The sequence below is a fragment of the Microcaecilia unicolor genome, chromosome 1, assembly GCF_901765095.1.
Source record: "Microcaecilia unicolor chromosome 1, aMicUni1.1, whole genome shotgun sequence".
NCBI classification, from domain to species: domain Eukaryota; kingdom Metazoa; phylum Chordata; class Amphibia; order Gymnophiona; family Siphonopidae; genus Microcaecilia; species Microcaecilia unicolor.
The window spans coordinates 737,262,150-737,285,883 of NC_044031.1; positions in this window are offsets into that span (position 1 = coordinate 737,262,150).

Consider the following 23,734-nt stretch of genomic DNA (forward strand, 5'->3'; position numbering starts at 1 on the left):
ATACACTTTCACCCTTTAATGAATTACAATCTTCATTTCTGCCCCCCCCCCCCAACCCCACAGAGACAGAAACAGACAGATAAACATAAGATATAGTACACCTCGCATTTAAATTAGCAGACACCCAGCATTCTTGTTGACAGCAAATCCATGATTTAAGTGGTAAGGAGACATCCAGCTCATAGCAGAGGTAGTGGGTCTTCCTTTTCGCTAAAGGGCCCAACAAATCAATCTCTAGCCCTGCCCCCAAGCTCTTTAGTTTCTGATGCTGTGCTGGACAACATTTTGGTGGGGGCCACGGTCTTTGTGGCCCACCTTGTTCCGCTGCTTGTACATAAACCGTTTCAACAGAAATCAGTTTCCAAATTTACAGGTTAAGGGCTCTCGACTTTATGTGGACGCTAAGTCCCTTCCATCATGGCACGAACCATGGGCGTAGACTGGGGGGGGGGGGGCGAGGGGGGCAATGCCCCCCCAAACGACGACGACGTGGACTGGCGCTAGAAGTAAAAAAAAAACAAAAACCTGCCAGTAAATATCCCTTGCCCTAGCAGTTACAGATAGTAGGACACTTTTTTTAAATCCGTTTTTCTGTTGTAGTTACTAAAGCATAGATGATGCGAAAGAATCAACTAACCTATCGCGAATGTATAAGCAGCACCGTTGGAGCCAGCGAAGCTCAACCAAACTCAGCAGGCAGAAGCGTTATGGGAACGCACAACGTTCTTTACCTGACGTAATTTCCCCTTGTTCTTTACTTCTAATGTTTAAACAATAAAACATTCCACAGTGGTTGGTACTTTAGAGACACCATAGTGGTCACTCTTTACCTATGACAAGCATTGACAACAGATGACCAAATACCATATGCATTTGAAGAATATATTTAAATAAGATACTTTAAAATGTATTACCTTTTCTTGTATACATAGACCTTCAAAATGTTATTGGTCAGTAGGCCTCTGCTAAAATTGTCAACACTCTTGCCTATATGGGGACAGATTAAATATGTATGATCAGGAGGAGAGGCAGGAAAGGAGGACAAGGCAGATTTATTAAAATACCTCCATGGTTTAAATGCAGGGGAGTTAGGTCTTTAACTATGGAAGGGAGACTTTGGATGGTGAAAACCGACAGACCCAAACATAAGTATTTCTTCACACAGACCCTACCAGTTTAGGTGGAGGAGATATGAGAATGCAAGAAAGCAAGAAACAATCACCCAGGTCGAACAAGGGGGTTGTAGAGACTGGGTTGTTGGTTTGGATGGGTAGATTGGACAGGCCATGGGGATGTTTTTTTCCCCCTCTAGTCATGTTTAATGCTTCTACACTTGAAACCCAAGAATAACATGGATATATGCACATTTCACCACTGTTATTGTTAAACAGTCTTCAAAAAGTCAGGGACCTCTTTACTGAAGGGTTGGCAAGCAGCAATAGGCTTGCCACATACCAATCTTGAACTACTGCCAGACTACCACAGTAGCCCGGTAGTAATTCCATCCCAGCATGCACCATTTCTGGCAATACGGAAATTTATTTCCATGTTTTTACCACTGGGATCACCTGGCGTTAATTGGGCAGCACCACATGCTGCCTTGTTACTGCCGGGTTAGCATGGGAGTCCTTACTATTACCACAATGGGTGGCGGTAAGTGCTCCCCCTAAAATGGCCATGTGGCAAGTGCGAACTTACTGCACAGCCATTTCCTTTTTGGGCCTTTTTAACATCTGCAGTTAAAGGGGCCTCAGCATGTGGCAAAAACACCCACTACCACTAGCAAAGGACCCCTTTTAACACAGCTTGGTAAAAGGGCCCCTTAGTTTCCTAAAAGAACGGGCAAGGTCCTTTTTTAATTATTACTCAGACTTGGGTGTGGGGAAAACAGTAAGGAGGATGCAGTGGCGTACTGAGGGTGGGGCGGTGGGGGCGGTCTGCCCCATGGTGCACGCTGCAGGAGGGGGTGCAGGGAACAGCTGCGTGACTGTGGGCTCTGCTGGTTCCCTGCTCCATCTGATGTTACTTCCTGTTCCGGGGCAGAGGGGGCAGGGAACCAGCAGAGCCCACAGCCACGTGGCTGCTCCCAGCACCCTAGGAGGTAAGAGCAATGCATCTGGGGGGGGGGGGGGTTGGAGGTGATGCATGGGGGGATGATGCTGCACCTAGGGAGTGTCGATGCTGCACCCATGGGGTGCACAGCGGCGATCTGCCCCAGGTGGCAGCTGACGAAGCTGACATTTGGGAAAGCGTAATTGTTCCTCAGTACAACATACGTTTCCACGAATATACGGGAGGATATAAAGCACATATGCAATACTTTCTAACAATTAACATTACGATATGTTCTCACATTAACGAAATATGTACGTTTTTAAATCAATCTGTATGAAATAATATAGCTACTTTTCTGACAGTATAATGTATATCAGAATAAATTCTAAAATTAATACAATTCAAAAGAAAAACAAGTTTAACTTTTAGTGAAAAAATATAATTTTTTAATGTATGAAACTGTTTATCATTCTCCATTGGGAGAATGAAAAAGGTTTTATTCATTGAAATCATTCCACCTTTCAGGTTGCTACTGTACCTAAATTTCCTCTCCAGGCTAACAATACTCATATGTAAGTTTACACCAGCACAAAGGGTGGGGCGATAATTCTTCTTGAAGTTGGACAAGCCACAGTAAGAGGTATAGACAGTTTGGGACAGGATTCAGTGCTATTTAGCAAAGGCTTGTCCTACACCTTGCTTGTAGAGGATTAGAAAACTTTGAGGTAGACTTTTCCAGTTCTCATTTTTCTTCTATTTCCAGTCTTTCATTTCCAAGACAGTATACCTCCGCTGCTATAGAAACCTTGTGGACCTGAAGACTGCTTCTCAGTGTAATGTATTGCACACAGGGTCCACTACTGTCAATTTCCTCCCATCCTTCCTAGACCTGAGCCTATCATATCAGAAGTATACTCAGACCTGACCTATCTGAACTAGAATCCTTAGCAGCACCTGTCCTGAGTCACGACAAGGCATGGGGAGTGAATGTATTTGCCTTTGGGGAGACACTGAATATTTAAAGATGGGACACATATTTTGAGAATTAATTACAAGGTAATTTGACAACTACAGACTTGCTATTTGCAATATAATTCTTTAAAAAAGCACTATTTTTGTTCTTGCCATAAAGCAGCAACAGTCCACCAGCAGGTACTTGAGCTGAGGATATTCCCTCAGGTCCGTAGTGAAGACTTGGAGTTGGTTTAAGGTCAGATACAGGAGGTATTTTCCTGTTCCTAGGGTTTGCACTCTTAAGTTTGTATCTGTGGCAGTGAATGGTTAAGCAACTTGCCAAGATCTTGGGGAGAAGCAAGTCAGATTTGAGTCAGGCTTCCCTGGTTCTCAGCCAGCTGTTCTAACCATTAGGCTACTCCTCCATTTCAGTACTTAGTGATGCTGAGACTTATTATTTCATCAAAACTACTTTCATCTAAGGTTGAAATATTCAGCCTGGTAAAGCTGTGATAAATAGCACAAACACTAGTCCATCAGCTTGGTTAATAAGTGAGCCTCACGGATCCCGTATACTGCTGGATCATTGCGTGCATGGCAATACCACTTCATGCTCTGTGTAGTGCAGCTGTGTACCAGAAACATAATTTCAGCCCTGGAAACACGCTTCACCCAGTGTTAAAGTAAGGACTTCTGCTAGTCAAACAGAAACTCATAAGTACATAAGTAATGCCACACTGGGAAAAGACCAAGGGTCCATCGAGCCCAGCATCCTGTCCACAACAGCGGCCAATCCAGGCCAAGGGCACCTGGCAAGCTTCCCAAACGTACAAACATTCTATACATGTTATTCCTGGAATTGTGGGTTTTTCCCAAGTCCATTTACTAGTGGTTTATGAACTTGTCCTTTAGGAAACTGTCTACCCCCTTTTTAAACTCTGCTAAGCTAACCGCCTTCACCACTCTACTCACTAAGGGCTCCTTTTACTAAGCTGCCCTAAAAGGGGCCCTGCACTAGCAGCAGCATGAGTTTTTGCCACACACAGATTTCTGTTTTTACTGCAGTGGGTAAAAAGGTGGAAAAGAGAAATGGCCATGTGGTAAGTTCACACTTGTTGCCTGGCCATTTCACAGGGAGCACTTACCACCACCCACTGAGGTGGTGGTAAAGTCTCCCATGTTAACCCAATGGTAACCTGGCAGTGAGCAGCCCTGATTGATTACCTCCAGATAGCCCCCTGCAGTGATCATTTTTGAAAAATTCTGGAAATGCCACGCACTGGGGGTGGTAGTTCTGGGTTGCCACATGGGGACCCTTTAGTGGGGTTAAGTGGGAAGAGAGATCTTCCTGGAAAGAAAAAGGCAAGTAGGAAATTTACCAAAACGTTAAGGTTCTAATTTCATGAAAACGTTATGTTATAAATGCAGAATGGGAGAAAAATCTTAGTCTCATCAATGTTAGGGAACAAAAAAAAAAAAAAAAAAAAACCCTCCATCTTTGCTTCCGATTACCAATACTGCTAACATTTCAACCCTATTTGGGAATTCGCCAACAATGCTATTGGGAGTTTAACAATAACTTGGGAGGTTAATTTATTACAACTTTTTCAAGGTTTTGGGTAAGTGCAAGAATTGCTCTACAGTTTTCAAAGAAAATAAGCTTGCAGCCATGGTGCAAAACGTTTAAAAAGGATCCCGTGACTGCATGACCTATGATGTACATAGTGGGGTCTATATTTACTAACAATTTTCTCTCATAATCTATGTCCGTGGGAAAGATGTTTAGGAAATAAGGTCCTTAAGACACAGTAAAGGATATACAGTAGTATGTAAAGGAAAAAGGAATCTCTTCCCTTTTAAACGTTGTTTAGCACTGGGAATAAATAGACATCGACTGTTTGCCCCGTTTGAAATATATCTGTTACACATCAGTGCTGGCACAACCAGATCTAAACCTCTTTGCACCGGCACTCAGCCTCTAAGGTTTATTTATTTATTTATTTTGTAATGCATTTTGAGGATTTTAGGAAAATATCAATGGGAAATACTGGGTTGAATGGAATTTTTAGAGCTGTAAAATGCAGCAGTCTTTCACATAATATTCTTTTTAGGCACGAATGAAAATCTGACCTTTGTAAATATATGTCAATTAAATATTTGAAAACTGCCTTTAGGACTATTGAATAAGTTTCGGTACAATGTGTTCTTGTTCTAATATCAGCATAGACATCACTGTTAGCTTTATTTTCCTAATGTCATTGGCCTCACACATTTATGTCTAAAACTTATGGGGCAATTATATTGTATTATGTTAATTATTCATGTGATTTGTTTTACATTAACGCCCGAAATTGCAAAATGTTTCCTAGGCAGGAATCAGACTTTATGCATTTTATATATAAATCATTGCATTGATAATAGGATTATTGTATACACAATCCACTCCAGAAATTGAAGGCTAGTGAATAGATTTTTAAAGTAACCAATACATAGAAGTTATTAACGCCATACGTCATAAAGTAGAACGTTTGACGATTTTGCTGTTCACCTATTCGATATGGTTGAAAATTGGGTGGAAGTAAAAAGAAAAAAAGTTTTACAAGCTGTTCTAGTCTTACTCAAGATGAAACAAAATGAAAACAGGTGGCACGAAAAGGTTTTTCTTCCGTTTCCTATAGACTGGTTTCCAAGTCAAAATAAATAGAATCCCTTTCCTTGCATCCTGAGTGTATTTATTTAATAGGAAAATTGTTTTCGTTCATTGTGAATTTAAGCAGTAATTTACTTTGGGATAGAAACATACGAATATGAATTCTCAAAGTAGGTTAAGCATCATGACCATGCTAAATGCCCAAAAAAGGACAGCATTTACCTGATATAATTTTCTGAAAATACATTTGGGAAAGCGTAATTGTTCCTCAGTACAACATACGTTTCCACGAGTATACGGGAGGATATAAAGCACATATGCAATACTTTCTAACAATTAACATTATGATATGTTCTCACATTAACGAAATATGTACGTTTTTAAATCAATCTGCATGAAATAATATAGCTACTTTTCTGACAGTATAATGTATATCAGAATAAATTCTAAAATTAATATAATTCAAAAGAAAAACAAGTTTAACTTTTAGTGAAAAATATCATTTTTTTAAATCTATGAAACTGTTTATAATGAAGAACTGTTTTGTAAATTGGTCAAATATAAAAGCAAATAATTGTTACAGTGGATAACTGAAGAAGTTTCATGTAGAAAGTTTAGAAAAAAAATTATTAGGATCTTTGGTTTTATTAATATGTAGAAATATACAAAACATCTTGTATTTTACAGGAGAAATTGATTTTATAACATCCAGGCTTTTTTTCTCTTCCATTCTCTCCCAAGCACAAGATGCAGCTGTCCAGCCTCGTGGTGCTGAAAGATGCGCCGGGAAATGTAGTTTGAAGAGAAGTTCCGCATTTTGGTTGAACATAGTAAAAAGTAAGTTTAAGTTTTTTTGTTTTTTGTTTTATTTGTCACCAGATGTTTACACAGTTGTGGTCAATAAGGTCCCAAGGTAAAGAAGAAAACCAGAAACAGAGCATTTAACTTTCTAGCAATATCTATTTTTATAGCCTTCATTGCTAACTGCTGCAGTAGAGTTTTTTATTTTGGCAGCATAGAACTTCACAAAACTTGGATTTCTTATGAGCTTGTTGTTTGCTCTTCTTTAATAATTCATCTATATTGTTTATTGGAAACGATTAAACTTTTTCTTCCTGAAAACAAAGTATAATCTTCAGAAACTAGGAAAGATTACTAAAGTTGAGAGGCTCAGCGAAACAACAACAGTTTTAGTCGTTTAAAAATGTAGTATGCTACTTGAACAAATAAACGTCAGAATAAGAATTTATTTACGAATGTACTTAATTGGTCAATCTGGTTTTTTTTAATGGACCAGCCTTAGATTAAAGTGAGAGCTGAGATATTTAGCACCATTTTAAAGCTAAGATTTTAACATAGTCGTCCATTATTTGCCCGGTTTTCATTGCTGTACTTCTTTCTCAGTGCTGTTGATTCAGGATAAACAGAATTTAAATAGTAAGTAGACAAAACACTTTCCTTTACAAAATTAACACTGATTTTAGATATTAATTTTCACTTCTTAAAAAATCATTGCATAAATGAAGTATGAGCTTATTTTACTTTACCAATTTGAAAAGCTAGGTCAATAGAAGGAGAAAAAGAAAAGGCTGCAGCATTTTAAACATGAAATTCAGTCAATTATAAGAAACAAGATCATTAGTATTTCACCTTTTTCTGTATGTATTTTTGAGATTAAATTATTTCTTGAAGCTTCCAGTAGGTCTTGCTACTTAGCATTTCCAAACAGTTCAAGTATTTCAGATTAAATAATTTGCCATATAGCAGTGCTAATATATATATTTTTTGTGTTAGTATCATCTTGATACATGGACATAAGCCATTCAATTCTATATGTCACTGAAAAATTGTGTGCAAATTTGGGTGGACATCCAATTTGACATGAAATGTAATTGAATAATGAGCTAATTAATGCCAATTATCAGCTTAACAAACAATTATTGGCACTAATTAGATTTATTTGGGATATACATCTGTAAATTTAAAAACAAGATCTGCACCTAAATTTTATGCATGAGTTCAAAAAGGAGGTGTGGAAATGGGAGGGTCATGGACAGAATGGGGCATTCCTAAAATTAACACATATAGTTATAGAATAAGGGTGGTGGGGGTGGTATCTGAAAAAAGCTGGCAGTATTTTTACATCCTGGAAGCAGCTACTTAAAGGGGCTGGTGCTATAAATAAGGAGCTGCCCCTCTTCCTATTCCCCCAGTTCTCTCCCAATCACAGTCCATGCCCCCAATCACATTCTGCTTGCCACAAAGACCCTCCCCTTTGTTGCCCCTGAATAGAAGTCCCCTCCCAATGCCACCCTACCCAAAACTACCTCAAGCACCCCAATCATGTCTTAGGTGCACCCAATGCCTATCTTAAGTAATCCCTTGTGTCAAGTGGGGGGGGGGGCAGGAGCAGTCACTCCTACCCCTTGTTGGTGCTAGGTTCAAAATTAAGGCAGTGACCCCTAGTGGTATTCTTGTGATATTACTGCTAGGAGGTCAAGCTGCTCTATAATGACCTTTTGCTCTTCTATTGCATTTTGACCCCCTAATGATAATACTGCAAGACTATTAGTAGGCGTTGCTTGTGCACTCCTTCAATAATAAATTTTGCTATGGACCAGAGGGAGAAAAATCATATTAGAAGAGTTAATACTAGTACAAATATTTAATTAACAGAGGCTCAATTGTCCAGGGAAAATCATATACTTTTCAAGCAAACCCTCAATGGACTTACTATCACTGGCTCATATCTGGAACCAGATTAACAGCAGTGTAAAAACTCCCTTGGAGAAAATCGGTACTTCAAAAACTGGCTTCCACTTATAGAATACTACTCAATAATAATATGAATAATAATATGACCATTCTCTTAAACAGGTACCGTTATGTAAAGAAAAAAGTACAAAAAATTCAAAAATTCAAAACCACAACAATGCAAGAAATACAAAACATTCTGTTTTCTTCAATATCATGCAAAAAAGCAAACCACTTATTTGTCTCCTAGACAACTTGCTTGAAGACTCAGATTGCCAGAATTTTCTTCTAACTCATTATCCAAACAATATAATCCAATATTTATGCTGATTCAACCCTTACAACAGATAATGGTCTCCTTTGCCATTACATTCCTCCTCCTGATGCAGAGTATCAAAATAAGGGAGTCCTTTTAGCAGACTATGGACTTTTCCTCCAGGAACTTTTTTTTTAACCCAGAGACACTAACCACATCCAATGGCAATGAGTTCCAGAGCCTAACTATTTGTTGAGTGAAAAATATTTCCTCCTGATTGTTTTAAAAGTAGTACCATGTAACTTCCTTGAGTGTCTTTGTACTTTTTGACAGAGTTAAAAATCAATTTATGTTTACCCATTCTACACCACATGGAGGGGCATAATGGAACAGAAACGCCTATCTCCATGGGCGTTAATCTCCGAGAACGGGTCCGTGAAGGGGCGGGGCGGATCGTATTTTTTAAAAGAAAAAGACGCCCATGTTTTATTCGTCAAGGTGTGAGCTGGGCGATTTTGCTTTTCAGCGATAATGGAAAATGAAATCGCCCAGCTCAAAAACGAATAAATCCAAGGCATTTGTTCGTGGGAGGGGCCAGGATTCATAGTGCACTGGTCCCCCTCACATGGCAGGACACCAACCGGGCACCCTAGGGGGCACTTTTACAAAAAACAAATAAAAGGTAAAAGAGCTCCCAGGTGCATAGCACCCTTCCCTTGGGTGTTGAGCCCCCCAAATCCCCCTCAAAACCCACTGCCCACAAGTCTACATCATTACTATAGCCCTAAGAGGTGAAGGGGGGCACCTACATGTGGGTACAGTGGGTTTGGGGAGGGTTGGACGACTAATAGCATTAAGCAGCACAATTGTAACAGGTAGGGGGGGGGATGGGCCTGGGTCCACCTGCCTGACGTCCACTGCACCCCCTAACAACTGCTCCAGGGACCTGCATACTGCTGCTTGGGAGGAGGGTATGACATTTGAGGGTGAAAGTAAAAAGTTGTGAAACATCATTTGTTGTGGTGGGAGGGGGTTAGTGACCACTGGGGGAGTCAGGGGAGGTCATCCCCGACTCCCTCTGGGGGTCATCTGGTAATTTAGGGCACTTTTGGGGGCCTTATTCGTAAAAAAACAGGGTCCAGGAAAAGTGTTCTAAATTCTAGCTCAAAACTGTTCCATTATCGGCGAAGGGCGCCCATCTCTGTTCGCCCGATAACCACGCCCCAGTTCCTCCTTCGACACGCCTTCGACACGCCCCCGTCCACTTTGTCCGCATCCGCGACGGAGTGCAGTTGAAAGCGACCCAAATTCGGCTTTTGATTATACCGCGTTATTCGTTTTTGTGAGATAAACGCCCATCTCCCGATTTAGGTCGGAACTTGGGCGTTATTCTCGTTCGATTATAAGCAGGATGGTATTTTACAGACTTCTATCATATCCCACCTCAGCCATCTCTTTTCCAAGTTGAAGAGTCCTGACCTCTTAAGCCATTCCTCATATGAGAGGAGTTCCATCCCCTTAATTATTTTGGTCACCCTTCTTTGAATCTTTCTTATTCTGTTATATCTTTTTTACGACATGGTGACCAGAATTGCACACGATACTCAAGGTGTGGTCACACAGTGGAGCGATACAGAGGCATTACATAAGTACATAAGTAGTGCCATACTGGGAAAGACCAAAGGTCCATCTAGCCCAGCATCCTGTCACCGACAGTGGCCAATCCAGGTCAAGGGCACCTGGCACGCTCCCCAAACGTAAAAACATTCCAGACAAGTTATACCTAAAAATGAGGAATTTTTCCAGTCCATTTAATAGCGGTCTATGGACTTGTCCTTTAGGAATCTATCTAACCCCTTTTTAAACTCCGTCAAGCTAACCGCCCGTACCACGTTCTCCGGCAATGAATTCCAGAGTCTAATTACACGTTGGGTGAAGAAAAATTTTCTCCGATTCGTTTTAAATTTACCACACTGTAGCTTCAACTCATGCCCTCTAGTCCTAGTATTTTTGGATAGCGTGAACAGTCGCTTCACATCCACCCGATCCATTCCACTCATTATTTTATACACTTCTATCATATCTCCCCTCAGCCGTCTCTTCTCCAAGCTGAAAAGCCCTAGCCTTCTCAGCCTCTCTTCATAGGAAAGTCGTCCCATCCCCACTATCATTTTCGTCGCCCTTCGCTGTACCTTTTCCAATTCTACTACTTATTTTCTATCTCTATCCTAATAATTCTTAGCATTCTGTTTTGCTTTTTTTGGCCACAGCCACACACTGGGCAGAAGATTTAAGTGTATTGTCTACCATGAACCCTAGATATTTTTCTTTGGTGCTGACTCCTAAGCTGGAACCTAGCATCAAATAACTATGATTTGGATTATTCTTCCCAATGTGAAACACTTTGCACTTGTCCACATTAAATCTCACCTGTCATTTGGATGCCTAGTCTTCCAATTTCCTAAGGTATTCCTGCATTTTTCCACAATCCACATGTGTCTTAACAACTTTGAATAGTCTTGTGTCATCTGCAAATTTAATCACCTCAGTCATCATTCCCATTTTTGATCAGTAATAAATATGTTAAATAGCACTGGTCCCAATACAGATCCCTAGGACACTCCACTATTCACTCTACTCTATTGAGAATAATGGCCATTTAACCCTACCCTCTGTTTTCTATTCATCAACCAATTCCTAATCCACAACAGAACATTGCCTCCTGTCCCATGGGTTTTAAATTTTCCAAGGAGCCTCTCATGGGGGACTTTGTCAAACACTTTCTGAAAATCTAAATGCAGTACATCAACTGACTTACCTTTATCCACATGTTTATTCACGCATTCAAAGAAATTAAGCACTTTGGTGAGGCAAGACATCCCTTGGCTAAATCCATGTTATATAACACTCATTGTGGCTTTGTATGCAGATAGGATCAATTGGGATCTCTAGCAAGTTTTACAGAGCATAATTTGAGCACATTGGACAAGCCTCATGACTTCTGTCTTTTATCACATGTTGAGGGTAATACTATATGTATTTGGCTAGAGGACACCTATCTGGTGCCTATTCTTTACAGGAAATAGGCACCTACTATCCATTATAGAATATTAGCATTACAGGGGAAATATATACCTACAGGGCTAGATTCCATATATCATGCCTAAAAAATCAGCGCTAAAAATATATGCCTAGGTGTATTGTACAATGTAAGCATACTTTATAGAATACACCTAAATTTGTGTGCATTTTATAGAATATGCTGAGCGCTTGTCCACATGAGTACATTTCATCACAGGTATTTACGTCAAGTAAAGCTTGGCATAAACGCCGCCACCTAAATTAGGCACGGACCGGGTGTATTCTATAACAATGCACATAGATTTTGCAAACTCTCACAACCCGCCTATGCCATGCCCATTGCCATGCCCCCTTTTCAATTACTTAAAAGAGGATCTTGCTTGCATTATTTATTTATAACATTTATACCCCACATTTTCCCACCCACTGGCAGGCTCAATGTGGCTAACATCAGACCGTGAAGGCAATCACCAATCTGGTAAACAAACAAATGAAGTATAATAAGGTGAATGGGAAGGATAGTAATTACAAGGGGCCAGGGAAAGAGGGGAAGGGTATAAGAGTCGATGAGTTCCATAAATAAGGTGTATTCCAGGAATTATGGATTTAAGACAGGTCATTTAGGGTAAGCCTTTCCAAATAAGCTGGTCTTAAGAGCTTTTCTGAATTTCAGATGATCATGAATAATTTTCACAGTTTTAGGTAATGCATTCCATAGTTGAGTGCAAATAAAGGAAAAGGTGGAAGCGTAAGTGGATTTATATTTGAGACCATTGCAGGTAGGATGATGGAGGTTTAAATATGAACAGGATGATCTGCAAGAATTCCTAGATGGTAGATTGATAAGGGTATCCATGTAACCTGGGGCTTCACCATAAAGAATTTTATGGACTAGGGTACAAATTTTAAAAGTAATTCATTCCTTTACTGGGAGCCAGTGTAGTTTCTCACAAAGGGGTCTAGAACTGTTGAATTTTGATTTTCCATAAATTAATCTAGCTGCAGTATTCTGGGCGGTTTGGAGTTTCTTTAGCAGTTGTTCTTTGCATCCTGCATATATTCCATCACAGTAGTCTAGGTGGCTTAATACCAGTGATTGAACTAGGTTACAAAATATTTCTCTAGGGAAATAAGGTTTTATCCGTTTGAGTTTCCATAAACTACTACTACTACTACTATTACTATTTAACATTTCTAAAGCGCTACGAGGGTTACGCAGCGCTGTAGAATTTAACATAGAAGGACAGTCCCTGCTCAAAGAGCTTACAATCTAAAGGACAAATGTACAATCAGACAAGTAGGGGTCGTCAAACTGGGGCAGTCTAGATTTCCTGAAAGGTATAAAGGCTAGGTGCTGAAAGCAACATTGAAGGCGTGGGCTTTGAGTAAGGATTTGAAGATGGGTAGGGAGGGGGCTTGGCGTATGGGCTCAGGAAGTTTATTCCAAGCATAGGGCATAAAGAGAAGAATATTTTAATAAGATAATTTGTATTTTCTTTTTTATTCTATTGATATGTATGTTTTATTAATTTGATATAAACTGCATTGGGCCCTTTGTGAATTTTGTGATATATAAGAAATGCATTGATAGAAGATAATGTATCAGTATAAGATAATGTATTGGTACAAAATGTATAGGTATATACAAGAGAATTCTACTTGTAAGAAAGGCAGCAATGGGCTTCATTATTATTGTGAAGGTCAATTCTATAACTTGGCACCTATAAATATGTGCCACTGAGGCGCATCAGAGGTGCCAAAATTGGCAGTTATGTGTGTAAGCTCACTAGCTGGCAGATGCTCAAAACTCTGGCACTGTTTCAAACAGTGCCAGAGCAATACCGCCCGGTCAACACTGCAAAGCAGCTCCCTAATGTTCAGTGCTAATAACATGCAAATTTAGGTGCAATATCAGCACTGAACATTACAAGCCATTTCCAATTCTGCAGGAGAATTGTGCCTGGGCATGCACTCAAGAACCCAGGCACAATCCTCCTCCAGAAGAGGTTTGACAAGTCCAGACTTTTCTCCTGCAGGAGAAAAGCCCATACCTGTCAAACATTTTTTTTTGTTTTTTGTTACATTTGTACCCCACGCTTTCCCACTCATGGCAGGCTCAATGTGGCTTACACATTGTATACAGGTACTTATTTGTACCTGGGGCAATGGAGGGTTAAGTGACTTGCCCAGAGTCACAAGGAGCTGCCTGTGCCTGAAGTGGGAATCGAACTCAGTTCCTCAGGACCAAAGTCCACCACCCTAACCACTAGGCCATTCCTCCACTGTTGCTACTATTTGAGATTCTACATGGAATGTTGCTATTCCACTAGCAACATTCCATGTAGAAGTTGGCTCTTGCAGATCACCAATGTGGCCGCGCAGGCTTCTGCTTCTGTGAGTCTGACGTCCTGCACGTACGTGCAGGACGTCAGACTCACAGAAACAGAAGCCTGCACAGCCTTCTACATGGAATGTTGCTAGTGGAATAGCAACATTCCATGTAGAATCTCCAAAAGTAGCAACATTCCATGTAGAATCTCCAATAGTATCTATTTTATTTTTGTTACATTTGTACCCCGCGCTTTCCCACTCATGGCAGGCTCAATGCGGCTTCCATATACAGGTACTTATTTGTACATGGGGCAATGGAGGGTTAAGTGACTTGCCCAGAGTCACAAGGAGCTGCCTGAGCCTGAAGTGGGAATCAAACTCAGTTCCTCAGGACCAAAGTCCACCACCCTAACCACTAGGCCACTCCTCTACTCTATATAGCCTTATATGGTAGTTAAGCCCCATCCAGCGTATTGTTTGGATGTTTTTCACTTTTGAAAATGAGCCCCTATGTAACCTTGTATGTGCTTCTTTGAAAATGAGCAACGGTAAAAAACAGAGCACTATAATCACTCTTTCAGTACTGCACATGTATAACAAGATGATTCCCTTCCGCAACTTGAGGGGAAAGTATTTGAAAGAATATTAGAAGCTTATAATAATGTAAAAAAATGAGCAAGATATGATGCTATCATTGTAATAAAACTAGTTAACTGTTCCAAAATAAAAATGCGATAATAATTACCTCTCCCTGTTTGTTTAAGTGAGAACGCTGTTGCTTCTTCAGGCTTGATACAGCTGTGAATACGGAATGATAAACTGCTTTACAGTTGTGGACCGTTGATTGGGGAGGTATAATCAACGCAGGAAGGAAATAGCAAAGAATGAAAACAGGCTAGACTTGAACCGGAGAATGTTAGAGTTCAAGAAGACATAATTAAATTTACGAGGAACAAAGCGAAAAAAATGAGATGTTAAAATATTCAGAAAAGTTGACTATTTGTATATGATGGGCAATCAGTACAGATTATACAAAATAGAACTGATGTGAGCATATTTCTTGGGGATCGCTGAATATCCTGTTGCTACATTTTTCTACAAGTTGCAGATGTTAGAACTGTTGGTTAAGGAACTTTGTAAGGAGGATAGTTCTAAAATCAAGAAAAGTACAAATGTAAGCGGCAGTTCAGAGCTGCTGGAAACTGAATCCTGCCCCCCCCCCCCCCCTCTGGTGATCTATACCTGGGTGTTAGGTGTCTTGCATGGGAATTGCAGTGTTCCTGATGATTCCCAGCTGACCTCATTAATGAGGAGGTTTGGTTCCTTTCCTGGAAGTGTCTTGGTCCATCTAGCCCTGTATCCTCTTGTTCCTGGTCTTGTTCCTGACAGCCTATCTTCAATCACCAGAGGCCTGGAAGCCACCCAGCCCCTAAAAGGCTGAACCTGTGGGGGAAGATGGCTACCAAAAGCAGAACAACCCTGCTTATAGCTGAGTGTCGGTTGCCTCCAGTATTCCTATCTGTCCACATAACCTGCTGCTTGTTTGGCTGCCAACGGATCAATGGGAAGGATTTTCAAAGGTGGGATTCTCACTCTGGGAACTAAATTTACAAGGTGACTGATTTGAAAATCTGTGGGTGGTTAAGAGCAGAGTTAGAGTGCTATGGTAGTTATCCCAAGCCTTATCCTATATAATAATTCTCACCTCCAACGTTCTATGCTTGGGACCGTGGCTCCCTGGCTGCAGGTGGACTGCGAGGCAGACATGCACGGACATCAATGACGTCAAAACAGCTGATTCCAAGGCAAGGAGAGGAGTAGGGAAACACACGCCTCGGAATCAGCTATCACCCCCCGCGCTACGGCCCCCTCGAAACCCACCCCCTTCCTGAACCTGTCGATCCCCCCCACCGAAACGCCGAAAGCCGCACCCCACCGCTGTTGTGCACTACCTGTGCCGACAGCCGAAGTGTTGTTCTGCCCTTCGGGTGGGTTCCTCAATCATCTTCTCAGAAAGTTTAACTCTGTGCGTCTGACGTCAGACGCATGCAGAGGAACGTCCCAACAAGATGATTGAAGAACCAACGGGAAGGAAAGAACAACACTTCAGCTGTAAGAACAGGTAGCACAACAACGGCAGCAGCGGCGGCGGGGGGCAGTTTTCGCCGGAACGGGGGGGGGAGGGAACGACAGATTCGCGGAAGGGAGGGTTCAAGGGGGCCGTAGCACGGGAGGGGGGGGGGAGTTGCCTGCCTAAGGCCCGTTTCCTTGCCTACAGAAATGGGCCTTTTTTACTAGTAAAATATAATTTTTCTTTTTTTCTTATGATTTTATCTAAATTTGTAAAGTGCTCTGATAGACTCCCTGACAGCGGTATACCAAGACTGGTAAAAACTTGAAAACTTAAGCAGGTATTTGCAGAATAATGCATAGGCAGCATGCTGTATATCTGCCACTATTCTAATGAAATGTGCACACAAGCAGCACTAAAACTGTGAGCACACACTTTCTTGAAGACAAAGGGAAATGCTTTGAATTTTATTGGGAGCAGGTGTAGTATCTGCAAAATCAGTGGACTGACCCTGCTGCCAGTCTTGCGTCTATGTTTTTTTTTTTTTAAAGTGGGATTTGTGTGAGACTATGTTGTGAAATAGTCTGCTGCAGTACCCTATATGGTCATTTTAGCTGTTTGAAAACGACCCATCCTTTATGTGGGTAAAATTAAACATGTCCTTCCACAATGCATGGAGGTCTATCTGAATTTAGGAGAAGCAGTGTCCGGGGAAGGGATACAGGGGAGCACTGAAAAACTAGCCTGCGGTAGTTTAGATGCGGGATTTGGGCATGCGCAGAATCATTTTTCAGCGCACCTGTAAAAAAGGCATTTTTAAAAAATTTTTGCTGAAAATGGACATGTGGCAAAATGAAAATTTTTGGGTCTGAGACCTTACCACCAGCCATTGACCTAGCGATAAAGTCTCACACGGTAACCGGGCGCTAATGACCTACACGTGCCAAATGCCACTTGGCATATGTCTGATACATGCGGCATAAAATAAAATTTATTTTTTGGCCATGCATATCAGACACATGCCAAAAATGAAATTACCACAAGAACCTAAGAGATGGGCATCCTTGGCCGATAATGGAAAAAAGAAGGGCATCCCTGACGAGAACTTGGCCGTCTTTACTCGGTCCATTTTTTCTTGCGACCAAGCCTCAAAAAAGTGCCCGAACTGACCAGATGACCACCGGAGGGACCTCCCCTTACTCTGCCAGTGGTCACCAACCCCCTCCCACCCAAAAAAAAAACTTAAATTTTTTTTTGCCAGCCTCAAATGTCATACCCAGCTCCATGATGCAGTATGCAGGTCCCTGGAGCAGTTTTAGTAGGTGCAGTGCACTTCAGGCAGGCGGACCCAGGCCCATCCCCCCTACCTGTTACACTTGTGGTGGTAAATGTGAGTCCTTCAAAACCCACCACAAACCCACTGTGCCCACATGTAGGTGCCCCTTCACCCATTAGGGCTATGGTAGTGGTGTACAGTTGCGGGGAGTGCGTTTTTTGGGGGGTTTGGGGGGGCTCAGCACACAAGGTAAGGGAGCTATGCACCTGGGAGCAATTTCTGAAGTCCACTGCAGTGCCCCCTAGGGTGTCCGGTTGGTGTCCTGAGATGTGAGGGGGACCAGTGCACTATGAATATTGGCTTCTCCTACAACCAAATGGCTTGGATTTCGCCAGATTTGAGATGGCCGGCCTCAGTTTTCATTATCGGCGAAAACCGATGCCGGCCATCTCTAAGGGCGGCTATCTCTGGGGTAGATCCAAATGTTGAGATTTGGCCGGCCCCGACCGTATTATCAAAATGAAAGATGGCTGCCCATCTTGTTTCAATAATACGGTCGGGGACGCCTCTTTACGGTGCTGTCCTTAGAGATGGCCGTCCTTATAGATGCGTGCCCCCATTTGATTATGCCCCTCTACGTTACTCTTTGGGGTTCTACATGGGATGTTCCTACTAATTGGGATTTCAGAATCTTGTATCTCTTTAGGATTTCAAAATCTTCAGAACTTAGTAGAAGAACAGTACTCCATGTCTTTCGCAAATCTCTGAAGACATATCTCTTCAACAAGGCATACAATGAGAACTAATAGTCACAATAATCCACCCGACAACCCACTCAGTTAAGATAGCACACCTACTATAACTACCTTAATCATTCCTTCCCATCCTCTTTCTTCCCTTATTTAACCTCTGCACAAAATTAAATGTATCTGTCATCCTGTAACGACAATGTTAACAAAACTATGTAAGCCACATTGAGCCTGCAAATAGGTGGGATAATGTGGGATACAAATGCAATAAATAATAAATAAATAATAATAGTACTGGGCAGACTTCTACAGTCTGTGCCCTGAGAATGCCAAGGACAAATCAAACTCGGGTATACATATAAAGTATCACATACCATGTAAAATAAGTTTATCTTGTTGGGCAGACTGGATGGATCGTACAGGTCTTTATCTGCTGTCATTTACTATGTTACAATGTTACTCTTTGGGGTTCTACATGGAATGTTGCTACTAATTGGGATTCCGGAATCTTGTAACTCTTTAGGGTTCCAGAATCTTTAGAACTTTTACTACGATAACAGTGCTGGGCAGACTTCTACAGTCTGTGCCCTGAGAATGGCAAGGACAAATCAAACTCGGGTATACATATAAAGTATCACATACCATGTAAATGAGTTAATCTTGTTGGGCAGGCTGGATGGACCGTTCAAGTCTTTATCTGCCGTCATTTACTGTGTTACTATGTTAGTAAAAGGGCCCTTTTGTGAACTGAAAATACCGAGGAGTGTAATTTGTACTATTGTTCTTACTTTACTGGTATGTACAAGTGGTGTACACAGTTGTTTGAAGCTTACCCCAGTTATCTAAACTGCAAACTGAAATAAACCCTCTACAGTTTTAAGCATGCCAAACTATTTGGACTGCTTTATTGATTGAGAAGTGAGTGTTGAGTGTCTGGGTTATGTGCCAGCCAGCCTCCTAGTTTTGCTAGTCCCGGTTGTGCCCTCAACCAGTTCAAGAATAATAGATTTGTGCAGATCGCCTGATACTCACCCAGACCATAAGGATACATTTGTACAAAAATTGGCCCTTATTTTGTGAAAATGATCGACAGGGGTAGCCTTTTGAGACTGAAGTCTGTGAGAGACATGATACTATCCTTGCTATAAATTTAGACTGTGTGTGAGAACCTACGTGAAGAAAGAAAGGATTTCACGGAGGAAATAAAAGCTGAAATGATTAAATGGAACATGTTCTGTTACCTTTAAAGAAGGGGAAAAAAATGATAATGTTGGACTGTGCAGGATGTGTTAATACACAATCGTGACGGGTTTGTTCTCCCTTTAATTTAACAGAGTAGCACATTTCAGGTTGCCATTTAGGGGTTAATTAAATATGGCTGGCTTACTGAGGTCATTGCCTTGACAACAATTAAGGAAGGGAAGGAGGAGGCCCTTGTTGGGTTTAACCAAGATGAGCTGATTGAGGATTATTTTAAAGGAAAAAGAAACTATTTTGTCCTCATGAAAATTTGTGGCTGGGCACCCGGAAAAAATTTCTTTTTAAAACTGATTGGCAAATGGCATAAAAAGCCTTTCTCTGTGGAAGAAAAAGAGCAGAAAGAACAACAAGGAAAATAAAACGGGGATGTATGTGTGTGTTTGTCTATGTTGTATATTTATGTATTGTACAAGTGTGTGTTTTGTGGGGTGAGTCTATGAATTTTACAAGCGTGCGTTTGTATTTGATGTGTGTTTACAATGTGTGTGGTGTGGTGGGATTGTGAGTGCGGATGTGGTAAGAAAATGTATTCTTTTTTAATGTCCCATTACTTTCCACACACACACACTCTCTCTCTCTATCACGCACACACACACTCTCTCTCTCTCTCACACACACACTCTCTCTCTATCACACACACACACTCTCTCTCTCTCACACACACTCTCTCTCTCTATCACACACACACACACACACACACACACACACACACACACACACACATTGCTATGGTTTTTAACACACACACTCCATCTCTCACACTCCTCCCCTCCGAGTCTGGCCCCGCCGATCCCTCTCCGTGCATGTCGACCTACCCCCCTCCAAAATCGCCACACCTGCCCCTACCCTTCTGTCTCATACACACACAATGTCTGTCACAGACGCACACAAACTTCCTTGCGATGCCTACACCCATGGTGCTACCCTCCCCACCCCTGACTGGTCCCGCCGATCCCCCTCTGTGCACATCACCCCCCCTTCTCAAAAATCACCTACCCCACACCCCATCCTCTCTCTGTCTCACAGACACATTCTCTGACACACACACACACACACACACACACACACACACACACACTCTGTTGATATCTCAGACACACAGTGAATCACTCTCTCTCTCATACAGCCTCGCTGTGTCTCTCTGTCTGTGACACACATACATACACACACACACACACACACACACACACACACAATCAATCAACATTCTGTCTTTCTCTCTCCCACACATTAAGTCGGCCCACACACACACACACACACACACACTTGCACATTCACTCTCTCTCTCACACACACAGTCACTGTCAAACACACTCTGTCAAACATACACACTCAAAGGAAAACCTTGCTAGCGCCAGTTTCATTGTTTACAGAAACAGGCTTTTTTTTACTAGTTTCATGATAGTTAGTTATAGTTTCTGGCCTTGCCATCTTCTCATTCATACTGAATTGATACAATTTCACAGTTTAGTTCAAAGAAACCACAAAAAATGTATGGAAAAAATTGTCAACTAGTTGAATGGAAATGGTACATGAGGGGAAAACATGTCTTATTACCCAAGGCTGAATGTAAGAAAGTTGGCATGCATAGCCAGGACCGGAGAGTGGTGTGGAGGGGAGGTTTCACCCCCAGAGATCATAAAGCACAGTCCTAAAGCAAGCAGAATCAGGATCCTGTTTAACCCATGTATTTGGTGCCATAAAAATTTGATACCCTAGGCAGCAGTTGTCTATTTTGATTGTGCCTAGGGTTACACCAGGTAAATCCTTGGGCGTGAAAATTTGGAACTGACAAACATTCGGATGCCTGACCTAAAATAATCTAGATATGAGAAGGTGGCAGCAGAAGTGTTTTGTAGTGCCGAGCTACAGCCTGACCAACCTTTTCTATGTGCATATGAAGCCAGAATCAAACCATCATGGATTCTGTTGCAAAGCACTCTGGGCTTATCTTGTGTTACGTGAGGCTTGCTGGCAGGTATCACTTCACGTGATGTTGCTTTGGAGAGGGGATGGTTAGGGACACATGTCGGCTTTACAAAAGCTCTTTAGTTGGTGTATGCTCTGTCAGTATAGAAATTGGGTGCTAATAACTAAAGATTGCAGATAATTGGCATCCATTAGAAATTACGCATTCATTCTATAAGCCAGTGCGCCTAACTCCCACAGTATGCATCTCAAAAGGGGGTGTGGCCATAGGCATGTCAGAAGCATTCTAAAAGGTTGTGTGTGTAGTTACATAATACTAGCTCAGCACACCCAGCTCAAGTGCTAGCATTTACACATGGTTTCAGCAAGTGTAAATCTAGCACTTTAAAGTTTGAGCGCAGGAATCAGTGCTAAGCACAATTTTATTAAGGATGTGTATTTATATAATCTTGCATACTACTGATTTTTCTCAATGCCTATTTTTGAGTGTAATTTTAATGTGCTTAGCAATAGTGTGCATGTTCTATCACACAGAAAGAATGACCTCCAACTGCAGAGCCAGGCTAGAACGAGGCAATATCAAGTCATGTCATGGATCTGAGTTAGTCCCACAGCAACCCTTTACAATTAAAGTGAGGACTTTGGATCACTATGTGGGAGGGAGTACCTGGCAGAGAAGCTACAAGGGAGGTAATGGGGAGGGGGGGGGGGGGGGTGCTAACCCTTCTGTGAGATACTGACAAATTCCCTAGGTGGGATGGAGTGAAAACCTTCATTTCCATATGATCTACATAGGTGGATAGACTGGGGGATTGTGGGAGGAATTAGAAATTCACCCTAACCTCAAGGGAGGAACCTTGTAGTCAGCCAGGTAACAGAAGGTGAGTTCATTCTCTCTCTTACCCAGTGAGAATAGTGGACTACTTGTTGATAGAGTACTCATTAGTGGGTTGATGGTTGACAATGAAAGAAGATAAAATGCTTTATCTTCTTTTATTTTTTGCTTTATTTCTATTTATTCCTATAGTAAGCATAGTGGTGGCAGCATTATGTTGTTACAATGTTTTATTTTATTAGGATTTATTTACCACCTTTTTGAAGGAATTGGGTCAAGGTAGTATACAGTAAGAATAAATCAAACATGAGCAGTAGACAATTACAGCAGTAAAAATATTCAAATAACATTACAAAGGATGGCATAGCATACTACTTACAATGTCAACACAATATGTAATAGAACATTTTCATTGACTGTAGGGTATATTGACTCTGGGCAAGTCACTTAACCCTCCATTGCCCCAGGTACAAATAAGTACCTGTATATAATATGTAAGCCGCATTGAACCTGCTATGAGTGGGAAAGTGCGGGGTACAAATGTAAGAAAATAAAAAAATAAATAAGCAAAGATAGAACATAATAGGTAAGAGAGTAAGAGGAGTTAGGAAGTAAGGTGACTAATTTAAAGATAGGTGTACATGAGGTCAGAGAGATGGTTAAATATCATCTGAGCTAGGGTAGGATTGGGGAAAGGGAGGCTCATAGACGGTCGGTAGCCCAACTGTTTGGGGAGGCTAAAGGGGGCGGAGCTTACCTCCATACGCTCCGTGGCAGTGACGTCAATGAAGAAAAAGACTACAGGCTCGCCGCCAGCTTCTCCCTTCTCTCTGCACACAGTGTCCCGTGATGCATTTCCTGTTTCCGTGATGCATTTCCTGTTTCCGCGCGAGCAGAGAGAAGGGAGAAGCTGGCGGCGAGCCTGTAGTCTTTTTCTTCATTGACGTCGCTGCCACGGAAATAAAAGATGAAAATACGCGGGGCGGGAGGGTGGGCTGCACCACAAGCGGAAGTCGACGATTGGGCTGGGGAGGCTTGTAAAGATGGAGGGAAAGATGAATGGTGCCAAGTACAGGCAGATTCTGGAAGAAAACCTGTTGTACCACGGACCTGGGACTGAGGAGAAGATCCATCTTCCATCAGGACAATGATCCTAAGCCCAGAGCAAAAGCCATAACAAAAAGTCAAAGCACAAACTTGAATCCAATAGAAAGTCTGTGCCAAGACTTGGAGACTGCAGTCCACAGATGATCTTGAACCTACTTGAAAGAGCTTGAACTCTTCTGCTAATAAGTAAAAACGGCACCATTCCACTGTTCAAAGGTGGTAGACATATAGCCTAATTGACACATTGCAATTTTAGCAAAAGAGCTTCCACCAAGTTTTGAGTCGAGATGTAAAGACTTATGCAAACAATACTTTTTTTTGCTCTTACTTAACTTCTTGAATATTTCTATAATTGTTCTTTTACATTGACAAAGTTGCATAAATCAGTCAAAATCTTGCTTTAATGCATTCGAATTGGAGGAGTAG